Source organism: Amblyomma americanum, chromosome 3 (assembly GCF_052857255.1).
Source record: "Amblyomma americanum isolate KBUSLIRL-KWMA chromosome 3, ASM5285725v1, whole genome shotgun sequence".
Taxonomy (NCBI): domain Eukaryota; kingdom Metazoa; phylum Arthropoda; class Arachnida; order Ixodida; family Ixodidae; genus Amblyomma; species Amblyomma americanum.
Window position 1 is genome coordinate 69,171,196 of NC_135499.1, and position 16,344 is coordinate 69,187,539.

The window sequence follows — 16,344 nt, forward strand, 5'->3', positions numbered from 1 at the left end:
AAAAACGACAACTGGAACGGGGGACACACGACAAGCGCGCACTAACAACTGAGATTTATTCTGGTACGAATGCACATAAATACATTTAATGCACATGCTTAAAACAATCACTTCATTGCCAACGGCTGTGTCGCACGCTCCTTCGTTTCTTTATTAGATGTGACTCCTCACTTGATAACAACACCGAGGGTGCGCTTACGCACTCGTCTTCACCGGCCTCGCTTATCTCAGAGGCTTCTTTTATTTCTCTTTCTTTCTTTTCCTTTGCCCGAGCTGAAATTGTAGTCCGTTCAAAGTAAGGTTAAGATTTGTGAGTTGCGCAATGGGAGGCAAGGTTTCCAGGATTCGTTATTGTTCCTAAATTATTACTGTGCCCTTTCAACCTGGTGTTTAGACATCTGCCTGATTGACCTATGCAGCTCATGCCGCATGACAAGGGAATTTTGTAGACTATACCGGTGCCACATTCTACGAACTTTTCTTGGTGTGCGATACCAAACGTGTTAGCTACTTTTTCCACCATTTATTAATTTCATGACAAACGCTCACTAAATTTTGGGGTGCGGTAAACACCAGGGGAACATCATATCTGTTTGCTACTTTCTTTAAGCCGTGCGAAACATTATGTATATAAGGAATGAGAAGCACTACAGCACCCTGCTCTGCATACTTTTTTGCGGTCTTTTGCTATCCAGTAGCTTTTGTTGATTCTTTTCAGCCACAGACGTTATTAGCGCGTCAGGGTTTCCACTCATCCTTAGCCTATCAACTTGCCTCTTGATGCTACGCTCTTCCTGATGAGAACACGAATCCCTAAGACACTGTGCCAAACTGTAACTTGCTAAACTGCTTTTCGCCAACCTAGAGTGCGCGGAATGGTAACTTCAGATGCTTTGTCCCGTTTTCGTCAGGTACGTCCAACAAGTGTGTTTGCCACCCACCTTCTTTTATCTCTATGTCCAAGAATCTAATAACAGAGTTCTGTGGCAGCTCGAACGTGAATGCCAGCCCGGCGAAAACCTCTCGGAAAACATCTAATATGCTGCTTACTGACAATCGGTTCGCAATCACAAAAGGGAAACAAATGAGGAAATCATCAACAAAGCGAAATGCCTTTAGTAATTCAAACAATGCCAATCTTGATTTCAAGGCCCGGTTCCCCCTTGCCATGTAGGTATCCGAAATGACCGGAGCAATGCACGACCCAATGCTAATACCACTTTTTTGAACGTACATTTTCGAGCCAAATTCTACAACCAAAGAACTGAAGTATTTTTTCAGCAACTGTAGGAAACCTGAGACACTAATGCCACACTCATTTGGAACCTGACTGCCCCAAAGCGATCAACACATTCTTCAATTGCAGTTAATGCAGCCGCGGCTGGAATATTAAACTACATGTCCTTAACATCCATTGATACACGGGTACCTGGCGTGCTTTTCTTCAAGATGGTGATGACTTCTTCAGAACCCCGGACTTTAAACGGGTCCTCCACATGCAGTCTTGCAAGGTTCCCTTGTAGAAACCGCGCTACACACCTCTGCCACTTCTCTCTGTCATCAATGATTGTCCGGAACGGATGCCCTTCCTTGTGTGTTTTCGCGGTGAACAGTGGCGTCACTCTCAGGTTTTCGTGCATTCCTCCGGTCATTTCGGATCTCTACATGGCAAGGGGGAACCGGGCCTTGAAATCAAGATTGGCATTGTTTGAATTACTAAAGGCCTTTCGTTTTGTTGATGATTTCCTGGTTTGTTTCTCTTTTGTTATTGCGAACCGATTGTCAGTAAGCGTCATATTAGATGTTTTCCAAGAGGTTTTCGCCGGTCTGGAATTCACGGTGGAGCTGCCACAGAACTCTGTGATTAGATCCTTGGACATAGAGATAAAAGAAGGTGGCAGGCACACGTGTTGAACGTACCTGACGAAAACGGGAAAAAGCATCTGAAGTTACCATTCCGCGCACTCTAGGTTGGCGAAAAGGAGTTTAGGAAGTAGCAGTCTGGCGCAGTGTCTTAGGGAGTCGTGTTCTCATCAGGTAGAGCGTACCATCAAGAGGAAAGTTGATAGGCTAAGGATGAGTGGATACCATGACGCACTGATAACGTCTGTGGCTGAAAAGAATCAACAAAAGCTACCGGATAGCAAAAAGACCGGACAAAAATCATGCAGAGCAGGGTGCGGTGTGCTTGTCATTCCTTATATACATAATGTTTCGCACACTTAAAGGAAGTAGAAAACAAATATGATGTTCCCCCGGTGTTTACCGCACCCCGGAAATTAGTGAGCGTTTGTGATGAAATGAATAAATCAGGGAAAAGTAGCTAACACATGTGGTGTCGCACACAAAGAAAAGTTCGTAGAATGTGCCCCCGGTATAGTCCACAAAATTTCATTGTCATGCGGCATGAGCTTCATTGGTCAATCAGGCAGATGTCTAAACACCAGGTTGAGAGAGCACAGTAACAACTTAGGAAAAATACCGAATCATGGAAACCTTGCCCCCGTTGTGCAAATCACAAATGTTCACCTTACTTAGAACGGACTACAATTTTAGCGCGGACAAAGGACAAGAAAGAAAAATAAAAGAACCCTTTGAGATATGGGAGGCCGGTGAAGACGAGTGCGTAAGCACACCCTCTGTTGTTGTTATCAAGTGAGGAGTTAGATCTAATCAAGAAGGAGCATGTGCATGAAATGTATTTATGTACTCTCGTACCAGAATAAATCAAAGTTGTTAGTGCGCGCTTGTACTCTTTCCTTCACAACGACCTCCCCAAATTGTTGACTTCCAATCCCAGAAAGTTTTGGCAGGTCATAAGTGAGCACCCGGCACATACCATCACTCTAACTAAAGAGTCTGGAGAGGAAGCTGATGACATTGAGTGCGCTGACATTTTTAATAACGCCTTTTCATCTGTATTCACTAATGAAATTCACCCACCAACTGCAACTTTCGCCGTCAATATAGAGTCCAGCATGCCTGCTATCGCGTTTTCTGAAGCCGGCATTTCCTCGCTCATTGAACACCTTAAAACTTCATCATCGGCCGGCGTCGACGAAATTAACTCCAAAATACTGCGCAACACTAAGAATATTTCTGCAATGTACTTATTGTTATAGTTTTCACAGTCGCTTTCTACAGGTTCCATTCCGGATGACTGGAAAGTGGGAAAGGTGATTCCCGTCTTTAAGTCCGGTAACAAAGATTCTCCTTTAAATTACCGTCCGATATCATTAACCAGCATACCTTGCAAACTCATGGAACACGTCATCTATTCTCAAATCATGGACTTTCTTGACGCTATCAACTTCCTTCATCCCTCACAACACGGGTTTCGCAAGGGTTTGTCATGTGAAACTCAACTGGGCGTCTTTCTTCATGGCGTTCACTCTAACCTCGACCTCAATTTACAAACTGACGCTATTTTTCTAGACTTTGCTAAAGCATTTGATAAAGTTCCCCACAGGCGTTTACTGCTAAAACTAACCATGCTAAAACTGCATCCTAACGTCTTATTGTGGATCGAAGAATTCCTTTCTAACCGCTCCCAGTTTGTTTTCGCTAACAGCCAGAGTTCCAACCCTCTTCCAGTAACATCAGGCGTACCCCAAGGTTCTGTACTTGCTCCCCTCCTATTCTTAATCTTCATAAACGACTTACCCTCAAACCTGGTTTGCAATGTTCGTCTGTTTGCAGACGACTGCGTCATTTGCCACACGATTTCCAACACCTTTGACCAATCACAGCTCCAAAACGACATTGACACAGTGCATGCCTGGTGCGATGACTGGCTAATGTCGCTTAACCCTAATAAATGTAAACTCGTATCTTTTCACCGCCGGCGTAACCCCCATATTTTCCCTTACTCCGTTGCTAACGTTCCACTAGAATCTGTATACTCATACAAGTACCTAGGTGTCACCTTGTGCCAGGATCTCTCCTGGCGCTCTCATGTAACGAACATCGTCGCATCAGCTAACCGGTCATTGGGTTTTTTGAAACGTCATCTACGGCACGCCCCTCAAAGTATTAAACTTCTCGCCTACCAATCACTCATTCGACCAAAACTAGAATACGCATCTGCTATCTGGAACCCGCAACAAGCATATCTCATCAGTTCACTATAATCTGTCCAAAATCGCGCCAGTGTATCGTCACTTAAACGACAATCAGGTTTATCAACTCTTGCCCATCGTCGTCGCATTGCTTCTTTTAGTCTGTTTCATAAGTTTTTTTACAGTTCCCTCGGACAACCACCCTACATCACACCGCCCGCTCGCATATCTCATCGCACCGGCCATCCACTGCAAGTGTCATGCCAACGCACCCGCACCGTCACTTTTTCCGCATCCTTTTTTCTTCGCACTGCTAAAGACTGGAATGGCCTTCCCCACGACGTTGATGCCATCACCTGCCAATCAAGTTTTGTGAACAATTTAAATATGCATTTCATAAATATCATGTAAGCAATCATATTCAACCTATATTTGTACTCCCACCCCTTATGTAACACCCCCAAAGTGGGGTCTTTAAGGTAATAAAGTGAAGTGAAGTGAAGTGAACAATTCTGAGTGGAGGCTTGCATGACTGGCTAATGAAAAACCCGTCGCAAATGCCTCTACTAAGCGTGACTGCATGTTTCCGGTGAGCTGCGATGATGGTTATTAAGGAAAGGGTGCGACCAAGGAAGCCGAACATTGTTCGCTGATATTAGTTTCCCAGTAAAGGTCGAGAGGGAATGAGCAGTCACCAAACCTTTATTACCTCGATACTTGTGATCCTACAGGAGAAGTCCAATCGCCCCATCTCTCTCGGGGTGCGACAACGAATATCGCTGCCGATTTCTCGTGATACAAACCGGATTATTCTTTGCGAAAGTGTGAACCAAGACTGCGCTCAAAAATTGCGACAGATCCGGATTTTGTGATCAGTAGGAACGCTTTTTATAATCGTAAAGCCAGTCTGTCCCGAATTCCCTTGCTCTCCCGTCGATATTGGGTGAAATGATAAGGAATAGCGATATCAAGGAGAATGTTTGTCCCTAGGTGTTATTTTCGCAAAACGCAAAATACTAATCACTACAAAATTATTTTCGCTTAAGGGAAACGCAGTGGTTTCCACGAGAAAGAAAGCCTACCAGGGGCGTCAGAAAGTTAGGTGGGCGAATGAGTTTATCAAGTTTGCATGCTTATGGTGGCTGCAATTGTCGCAGGAAAAGTTTTATTCGAGAGATAGGGGAGAGGCGTTTGCCCTGCAGTGAACGTTGTCAGGCAGGTGATGTTTATGTCATTTTCGCTTACGGTATGCGAGAAAGTATTTAGCAGCAGGTTCGTAAATTGAAGTGTGGTGACTGTTTACTTCAAGTCATTCAATTCGTTTAAATGGTGCGAATTGAAAAGTGATGTGTTATAAATGAATCCAGTAGTTTTTCTTGTCAGGGACACTAAGAAATATATTATATACAAAGATCGCTGGATAAGCGCAGCACAAAATAAAATTTTGCTAGGCAACAGCGGCTCAAGGTCAGTCCACGCCCATACTGCCGAAGTTCGCGACGAGCCAAAATGGCTCCCTGGCTGGAGCAGTAAAGCTTTCGCTTTAAAACAGTGCCGTAAGTTTAAATCCTAGCCCCGTTCTTCAGGTAACACACCGTAATGCTGAAACTGTGCCGAATAGTGTTACCTCATCGGCCCTTGCACGGCGAAGGCCGGCTTGATCGGCCTAAACCGGAAAGGCACAAACAATCATCTAATGGCGAAATTTAAGTATTTCCTTCTGTACAGCCTCCTATTGGTGCAGGCAGGAGCTTATTGGTTTACATTCTTTTTATGGCAGCTCCACCATATTATATGTACAGCCTCCTAGATTTTGCATCATAGCCGAGCCGCCGTGGCTGTGTGACTTTGGCGTTCGGCTGCTTATAACATCGTCGCAGGTCTGATCGCGGCCGCGACAGCCTATTGCCGGTGGAGACAAAATTCAAAAAGCCGGTGCGCTGTGCAATGTCAGCGCGAGTTGAAGAAACCCAGCTGCTGTGAATTAATCCACAGCCCTCCACTACGGCTTCCCTAGTAGCCTATGTCTCGCTTCGGGTCGCTGGAGCCCACAAATTTCTACTACAATTTATTTACGCTTCATAAATTATTTCCACTGAGAGGCTTCGACGCTGAGAAGCTGTTTCTTCGCTTTCACAAAGTGTATTGTGATAACGGGATAACATGCCGATGCGGCCATTCTGTGTACCGCGTTACTGCCACGTGCCGATAAGATCATCGAATGTGTTATCGTGTGTGGTCATGTGATGTTCGACGCCCTTTTCCACTTGACCATATATATATATATATATATGTCCTGTTCTTGTACGCTTTTGCTAATAAACGTTTGCCCCCGGCTTCGACGCGTTCAACTGTGAACGTTACAGTGGCGACGAGGATGGGATAGCCCTGCGGGTGGAGGACGGTCATTCTTCGCGCGATGGCTTTCGGCAGTCGCGTCGGCGAGTTTAGGCTAAACGGGAATTCTTCATGGGAAGAATACGTGAAACGCACATAGAGAAACATACTTCGTGAAAAGCGGACACTCCCGTAGGGCCCTGCGGTCGAGCTACTACACTGCCGCCAGCGCCCTGAGCGGGTGGTCAGACCGCTAACTTCGTCCTCCGAGATTTTAGGCCTGTGCTTCAGCTCTGTTTCAGTTTCGGTTTTGATAGCAATGATTTCGATTCTGTTTTACCTTTAGCTATTAAAATATTCAACTACGTCATCCAAGTGAACCACAGGGGCTTTAATATTTCATTTCTAAGCATGCCATACATATAGACGTAATAAACTCTGATCGCAGAGGATCGCAGACCTTTACTCGAAATACCACCTAGTTTCTCGAAGTACGCAAGCTGATTTAGCTCATACAGGTTTGAATAATGCAATCAGAGCTGTTCTTACTTTAATTTTGTGCCGTCATTTAGCCGCCTCTTTCAGTTGCACACATACGAGGAAGTGTTTTCACACAAAGAGTTAATTTGTTCTTGCTTACAATTCGAACTGTACAGAAAAAATGCTGGATCACACACATTATATAAAATACATCACAATACAAAAGCAACAGGAAATAAGGTAGGGCAAAGCGGGTAGCGCCATGTCACGAACAAAAAATATTGCACATACGCTCTGCGGGTTTGTCATCTAAAACATCCGTGCGAACAAGAGAACAGGAGTTGTCAACAGCTAGACACAAGTAACGTGTTAAAAAAAAGTACGTATAGCGCGCTCGATTCCTGCACATCAGCAGGTCTGAGCGATAGGCATAGGTTCATAGGCTTCTGAGAAATACAAGCACAACATATTCAATACATCATAGTAACACAATAGTAAGCTTGCACTCTTCGTAAAAGGTGATTATTGCGATTTTTTGGTCAAGGTGTAGACACCACACAAAAAAATCCACATTCGGGCTGCACGCTCTTGTTCTAAAACAAGACAAATATGGACAAATGGCAAACAACAACGTAAATCGTCTCTTCGAAAAAGGCTGCAGTTGCCTTCGTGAACAATAAAAAAATACAACTTTCTACAAGCATTGTCCTACATGTACAGAATTAAGTCCATATCTTTGCTAATTATCGAACTTAGCAAGGGGAAGGAAAGATGTAATAAATTATCAGCCCAATAATGAACATAGCGACACATATATGTAAGCGAACCCTGTGTTCTGTTGGCAGCGATGAGAAACAATCAGACATCAGGCTTTAAATTTGTCCAGCTGTCTGCCAGACACCGATTGCGTGAAGCGAATACTGTCGAGGTCTCTATTGATGAATCGTACATGCCAGAAAAGTCGAATTCTGCATATCATCCTCGGAAACCTTTCACGGCACTGCAGGGAGCAAGAAGGAAAATCGCCAACATTTGCCAGGAGCTCATACAGTGTACCACAAACGTGGCGTACATGGGATGTTTCTACAATTACAGAAAGGAATCGAGTCTCCAGTTGCTGTATAAATGCAAAAGCTGATTCAGAAGGAACTGTCAAGTTTCCAAAAAGCCTACCCGGAATTGATAGGCTTTGAGCATGGTGAAATACTGATGCGGTTTGTTTAGGCCACAATTCTCATCTTTGAGCAGTTCGGAGCATGTACATTCTTCTTCTGTATTTCTAAGAAATTGCCTAATTATAAATCCACGACACGACAAGCGCACACTGAAAATGACCTTCAGCGAGCTGACAACTCCAATATCCTGTCGGCTGAACAGTAGGAATAGCCGTCTTCTTCAGCGAAGTCATCCCGGGGTCCATGAAGTCACCTGCGGTGAAATGGTCCCCTCAGATGCGGTACGTGGCGTACAGCTGGGTCGGCGACTTGTCTAACAGGTCGCCCCTCTTGGCATACTCGATCCAGGCCTTCGACCTGAAACAATTATTGCGCAGTATAACATGCAATTATTCGCTTCTCTGGCTGACTAAAAAAAAGCATGCGCATAAGCCGGTTCTAACAAGAGATTGGCAGCACTGTTTTATATTTTCTTTATAATACACAGAAAAGGCGTCAATCACCTGCTGTCACTAGGAATTCGGAAGAACTTCGTCCCCGGCTTTATTTGTCTTCGCCCGTTGTTCCCACGCCATGAAACGCAGCAGTAGCTCCGGTAATTTAACCCGCTCCGTGGCATATTAGTGTGGGCTTGTGTACAGACTGTAAAGATGGTTGCAGTCATAAATGGCCAAGAGAAATATATCACAGCAATAAAGATAGAAAATAAAAATAAACTTGCTGATGACAGTTATTTATAATATGCTTGCAGGCAAGCATGTTAACATGTCGTTCATGAAAAATTCTATTTAGCTTCAATCCCTTCCGAAATCGAGCTGACGTAGGCTGACTTTGTGTCTATAAAGCAGTAACTGTTGTCAATAGTTCTCTCTATGGTTTTCTTCCAGACCGTACAGGTGCGGCCAGAATAATACGGAGCACGCGACAGGCGACGCATCAAGGAGAAACTGCATCTAAGCGCCACCTATCAACAACAGTCATAAACACTTGGCTCTCCGCGCGCAGCGAGAGTACCCGCCACCGAGCCCCGCTCTTTGCTTCAACCCTGGCGTTACCTTTGCTCGAAAGATGCTGCGCAGTTGCGAGCAAAACCGCCAGGTGATGCCTTCATCCAAGCGGGCTGAGTTTATCGTCGATGTCGCGCGCCGAGCGACGAGCTGCGTTACGAAGCGCGCAGGCTTTTGTTTGCAGCAGGCATGCAGTAGAAACATGTCACGATGCTGCCTCTCACAAGAGGAAAATGCTGAGGGAAAAAAATAGTTTTCTTCCCTTAACTGCCGAAATGCACTTTTACTTATCTTTAAATTTGCTGCGCGTATTTCTTCTTATTTGACAGCATATATCAGTGAAGATTGCGGTCGTGTGAAGGATATACTTTTACGAAGGACGAAGAATGCAGTGTTTCTCCAGCACAGAAATTGAGGGACTACAGAATAAAATATTTGATATCGGAGCTTACGTTTCCACACTAACCACAAACAAAAAAAAAACGCCGGATATCATTTAGGTCTTCGCCTAGGAAAACTAGCGTTTATTATCAAATATGACTTGCACAAGACAACTGTTTAGAGAAATAACTTTTATAACAGAAGAAAACAGCAAAAAAAAATTACATGAACCATAACAAAACCGAGGATACAGTTAAATGATCTATTCGACTCGTTATCTTTTATTTTTATCGGCATTCTTGCCTGGCCTCATTTTTCAATTCATTAGAAAACATGCAAATGCATATCGATTCATTTGTAAATGTCTGCTGTTTGTGGCCATCGATTCCGCAGACCTACAGGCATTACACCTCTTCAATGTCGTTGCCGTGTCCACTGTCCTTAGTTGAGACGGCGGAGAAAAAAAAAACGGGCTTTTTGGTGTGCGGCCAGCTAGTAGTGGGTAAAATTCCCGTTCACACGAATTGCTTCTTGCCTGCGGTCTGGGAGTGACTGAAAGAGGCTTTCAACGTAGCCACCCCTCTTGGAAAGGCGCTCCCATTCGTCATGAACCGCTGTCCACAGTTCGTCCGGGCCGGCTGTCCTCAAGTTCATTTTAGATAGTTCTGACTTCATTACACCCCATACGTTTTCAATTATGTTAAAATCTGCTCCTCTTGGAGCCCAATCCAATAGTCGAACAGCCCTCTCCTCAAGAAGAGATTTAACTGCTCTGGCGCAGTGAATGGGGCTCTGGTCGTGTTGCAGAAGAAAGCAACCGTCCTTGTAAGGCCCGTCCAGAGCGTATGGAATCAGGATATCTTCAAGAAGGTCACAGTACGAAGCCGAGTTGTAGTAGTGTGGTAGTCGCACCAACGGTCCGAGGCCGTGGAGGCTAACCGCGCCCCAGACGTTCACGCTGCAGCGGCCACTGCTGAGGACACTTGGCACGAACTCGGGATTATACCGGGTTAATGTAAGAAAGGGGAAAATATTAGCGCCCTCAAGAAAGATATTTACTAGCAGGGTGAAAAGGGCAGATGATTTAGAAAGGACCGACCAACCTTCCTTCGCCGAGCAAAATATATTTTTTGCATAACCAGGCACCAAATACATTGTGCAAAGAAGATACTCTCCCGCTGTGACGCCACCGCTCCTTCAAAAAGTTATTTCTAAATCCCTTTATCAGATTACTGGTATTAGCATGAGGTGACACATTGTTACCCTTAAATGCTCAAGTGCACAAGAGGTCGACCAGGGAGCAAACAAGGGTAATAAGAACGCACATTAAACGTAGCATGTTTCGTATTCCTGGCCACCAGGTGCTTTTTGTGATACGGAAGATGAGAATGAGGACTGACATATAACATAAAACAAGGTCAAAGTAAGTAGCCAATGCTACAGTCATAATTACCTAGAGTTTAACGGTCGCCACACTCGGCGATGCTGATCCCACCGCGAGCTGAACGTGCTCTCGTCTGTAAAGATAACTTCACCCCACTCGGTTATGCCCCACTCCGCATGAGCTCGGGCAAATTCTAGGCGTTGTCGTCGCTGTCGGTCCGTGAGGTAAGGCTTTTGAGCCGCCACACATGCCTGGAGACCAGCTTCTTGTAGTCGCCGCCGAATTGTTCGCACGCTGACATCTATGTCTAGTGCGTCCCGAATCTCCTGTGCGCTCAGAAACGGCTCTGCCACTGCTGCTGCGATGATTATTCGGTCTTCGTCCACAGATGTGCAGCTGCTTCTGCCTGACCGTGGCGCATCTCCTAAGCTGCCATGGTCGTCCCGATATGCTTGTATAATCCTGTTCACCGCTGTCATTGAACGTCCTGTTATCCGGCATATCTCTCGTTGAGAAGTTCCCTGTATCGATAAATGAATTATTTCCCTTCGAACTTCTAAAGGCACTCTTGACGGCATCTTGTGTTGCCTGTCGCGCCAAATATTTTCCATCTACACCAGCAGAAAGCTCGACGTGGTCTGAACGTGGGCCCCGGTTTTAGATGGCCCGTATCAGCATGCATATCAGTCGCATATCAGTCGATGATTTTGCATTTTATTAATCGCGCTAGCGAATACACCACTGGTCACATTGTGTCTTGGAATGACAGTGTGAAATCTACTGCCGCACGGCCGCGACTGCCGCACGGCCGTGACAGCGCAAGATAATACGCGGTAAAAGACGGCCGACTAGGGCCCGTCTCCAGTTTGAGCCGCTGATCGACGCTAGCGCCGAAGCGCTTGCTGGTGTCAGCAGAGCAGACTGTAAGCAGTGATGCGATAGGCCTGCGGCAAAAAAGTAGGTCCGTGCCCCGGCGCCTCTCTGCGCCACGCATAGTTCCGGCCGCTCCTGCTAGGTAGCGCGCTTAAGCAGCTCTCCGCAGTTCTGCCACCGTTCCTGTGCTCCGTATTATTCTGGCCGCGCCTGTACCTATATGTGGTACGGGCCAGTGATAAGCTTTCATTTTAGTGATCACACACTGTCGTAATGATTGCGTAGATCGCAGTATCCGCAACGATTTTTTTATATCCATTCACGTGGGCACTTTCGATTGTGGTCGAGCCCTCGACCGGGATCCGACTTTCAATCGCGATGGAAAATGATCGCTGATATAGCGGTCCAAGGATCGGGAGTAAGAACAGCCCTAGCGCAACAGATGTCACCAAGTAGGTCCTAAAGAACCAACAAAGTTTCCCAAGTTGGCAGAAAAAATCCGTGTATATTACTTTTTCCAGAAAAAAAAACATTACAATTTGGTATTATGGCTAAAAAAACGTAACTATCAATGCCGATGACCTGAAATTCTTTGAAATACATGAAGTCGGCGGTATTCACACAGATATGAGAAACGTATTAGCATTCGTTGTAATGCTGTCTAAAACAACCTTTCTTTGTTTATATTTTAGGCTTATCTCTTTTGCTGTTCGTTTCCTAGCATTCTATGACACCTAAAAAGCACACAGTAGGTTTCGAACCCAATCGGGCAGCTCGATTCCGATGCTCCGATGGCAGTCAACTATTCCTAAACGCGGCTCAAACGATATCTGAGCATATTGAGGCCCGATTAGGATTTGACCGATCACGATCAAAACTGCCCCCTTCCCGTGTGACGAAGGTATTTTCACGTGGTCGATTTCAAATGTGCATTACACTGTTCGACCCACGCCATATAAAAGGTATGTGTTACGATACGGGTGAGCCATCGATAAATTCTATGTTTTAAACCGAACGTGTTTCGAGTGACTTTTCGAAAATTACGCTTTCGAAGTAATGCACATGCTCTTCAGGAAAAGACAACAAAAGGATGACTCACGGCTAATATTATATGCTATGCTTGCAAAATACGTTCACGCAGCATAACAAACGACTTCCTACAATCTTCTTAGCTCAAGAAACATCTAAATTAATCCTGCGGGCAAAAGGAAACAACTTACCGGAAAAACGAGGTGATGCGTTGAAAAGTGCGGTGAGGTGGGCGTAACCGGCGGCACATGACAGGCGCAGCTCAAGCTTCTATATGGAAATGGAGCGCTTGGACGCAACCCGGTGGACGTGTGATAAGCTGTCGACCTTTGAAGTAGAGTAGAAGCAAACATAGGCCGCCTGGCGGGTGGTCAGACCCTTGTTTGCGCAGCCGCGAAACGGCCGGAGTATCCGCTCTTTTACGAAGTATGTTTCTCTGTGGAGCGCATCGAGTTGTGCTGCGCAGCGAACAAGCTGACCAGTGACGCCAAGAGGGCAGCCTTACTGAGCTGTTGTGGGGAGGCGACGTACTCCCTGGTAGCAACGCTCTTAAAACCTCAACGACCGCTAAGTGTCGAGTACCAAGTCATCGTCGACGCCGCGAAGGACCACGTCAATCCGTAGCCGTCAGAGTTGTACAAAAGATATGTTTTTTCGAGGCGAGACCAGCAGTACGACGAATCTGTAGCTGACTACGTCACATCCTTACGCAAGCTAGCTGAGAACTGCGGCTTTTAGCGACAAACAGCTGCCCTTGGATGTAATGCTGCGTGACCGCCTGGTATTCGGATTGAGGGACAGCGTTGTTCAGCTACGGCTGCGGACAGAAAAAAAACGACGCTCAAGAGAGCTTACGAGCTCGCATTGACCGCGGAAATAGCCGCTAAAGAGCAACGCGTAATGAGCCAGCATAAGCAGGCAGCTGTAGACGTGACAGCAGAAGTGAGCACGCCCCCTCAAAACGAGCAGGAGGAAGAGAATCGCGTCGGAGCGTCGAGTCAAGTTCCGGACGAAAGGAGTTTCCGATGTGGCGGCAAGCTCGAAGCGTATCGCTGCAAGTACAATAACGCGATGTGTATCAACTGCTCTAAAACAAGGCATCTAGACAAGTCGTGTCGAAGAAAAAAAAAATGAAAGTGCAGCATGAGCTGGAGGAGACTGCATCCACGCCGGCGCATACTGAGTACGACGCTCTACTCCGCATCAGTCAAGTAACGAACTCTCCCAGATTTGTTGTCACCGTCAGCATTGGTGGTCAGAACGTACAGATTGAAGTCGACTCCGGAGCAGCTAGGTCAATTATCAGCCGCAAGTAATATAAAAAACTGCAAGCAGCTAAATGTATTGACCTGGAAGAATCAGATGCTCAGCTCGTCACCTGGACGAAACAAGGCCTTGCTTGACATTGTGGGAAAAGCCAGGGTTCCCACAGAATTCAAAGGGCGAAATTGCGAGCTGTCGCTACTGGTAGTGAGAAATGACGGCCGCACACTTCTAGGCCGTGATTGGTTCAAGGCGTTAAACATAGAGCTTACAGGTATTCACACCGTGAGCAACAGGCAAGAAGCTATCCTGTCAAGGTATGCAGACATTTTTAGCGAGTCATTTCCAGGCGCTACACTGCCGCCGATTCACATTGAGCTCAGGCAGGACGCTCAGCCAAGGTTTCTGAAATGTCGCAGCATTCCGTTTGCGCTTAAGGACGACGTCATAGCTGAGCTGGAAAGACTGGAGAGACAAGGAATTCTGCAAGCAACGCCGTATTCAAAATGGGCTACACCTATCGTTGATGTTCGAAAAAAGAATAGATCGCTCAGAATCTGCGGTGACTACCGAAGCACAGTCAACTAAGCGTTGAGGAGCAACGGTTATCCTTTGCCTATGAGCCAAGAATTATTCGTAAAGTTGGGCAAAGGCTGCGTTTTTTCGTGGACTTGACGCAGGCGTACCAACAACTGATACTTGATGACGCCACAACGCAGGTTCTCACGATAAACACCGTAAAAGGGCTGTACAACGTGCGACGTTTGCCGTACGGCGTCAGTAGCTCCAGGGTTTTTCCAACGCGTAATGGACACAGTCCTCGCGGGTCTGCCGCAAGTAGCTGTGTACCTGGACGACATTCTGGTGGCCAGCGAAACCGCAGAAGAACAAAGCCGAATGCTCGCCGAGGTTTGCGAACGAATTTCAAGAACGGGACTGCGGGTCCAGTCGGCAAATTGCGAGTTTTTTAAAGAAAGCCTGGAATTCTTAGGCCACAGCAGAGACTCGCGTGGTATCTACCCATCGAAAGCTAAGGTAGAAGCGATTCATCAAGTGCCTGTACCGAAAACCAAGAAAGCTGCAAGCATTTCTCGGCATGGTGAACTTTTATAATCGTTTCTTGAAAGGCCGCCCCGAGGTCGCAGAAGTTTTGTATCGTCTACTGGAGACTAACGTTGCGTGGATGTGGCGTGAAGAACACCAGGAAGCGTTCGAAAGCCTGAAGCAGCATCAAACGTCCGACTCGCTGCTGGTGCATTTTGATCCCAGTGCGCCTTTAGTTCTGTCATGCGATGCTTTACAGGTGGGTGTAGGAGCAGTCCTAGCGCACCGCGACCCTCAAGGACGAGAGAGACTCATCGCGTATGCGTCAAGAACATTACCAAGACCGAACGGAAGTATGCCCAGATATATGGAGAGGCTTTAGCCATCGTTTTTGGCGTTCGTCATTTTCATCAGTACCTGCGTGGAAGAAAGTTCTTTATTCTCACAGATCACAAACCGCTGCTCGGTATATTTCGACAAGAGGAGCAAATTCCAGCTGTATTGTCGCCACGCATGCTCCGTTGGACGTTAATGCTGTCGGCTTAAGATTACCACCTTGACTAGGAAAGTGCAAGAGCACGCCAATGCTGACTGTTTTAGCAGATTACCAGCAAAGGACACGCGAGGTGAAACCGAGGCGCCAGGCGACGTCCTTCTGCTAGAGGCAATGGAGTATCCCCCAGTGACTGCACAACAAGTGGCATCCTCTACCGCGCAAGATACTCAATTGCTTCAAGAGAAGGCGTGAATTATCGATGGTTGGCCCAAGCACAATGTGCCATCATAATATTCTGCATACCATGCGAGACGATATGAGCTATCCGTTGACTGCGTCCTTTTGGGAAACCGAGTAGTGCTACCGGAACGACTACGGAAACGAATTCATGGCATGCTACATGCAAATCATCCAGGAATGACGGCCATCAAAGCTCTCGCGAGGTCCTATGATTGGTGGCCCAGAATTGACGCGCAGATTGAAGATTTCGTTCGGCACTGCAAACCATGTCAAGAGAACAGGCAAAGTGATCCCAAGACACCTGTACAGTTCTGGGAGAAACCCGAGAGACCCTAGAGCAGGGTTCATAACGATTTTGCGGGGTCAGTCGAAGGCGTTTGTTTTCTTGTGGCAGAGGATGAGTTTTCGAACTGGGCTGAGATCAAGATAATGCCATCCCTTCAGTCCTCTTCACTGATCGTAAAGTTGCGTAGAATGTTCGAATCGTACGGTCTATCAGACCTTACAGTCTCTGACAATGGGACTGCTTTCTCAAGCAAGGAATTTCAGGAATTTCGAAAGCTAAACGGCATCTAAT

General features: G+C 46.3%; 1 long non-coding RNA gene across 1 annotated transcript in view; it reads left to right on the plus strand.

Moving 5' to 3' along the window:
* The window catches only part of LOC144123035 (uncharacterized), a 132,754-nt gene that overhangs the window by 104,059 nt on the left and 12,351 nt on the right, over nt 1-16,344 (plus strand). The window lies entirely within an intron of this gene.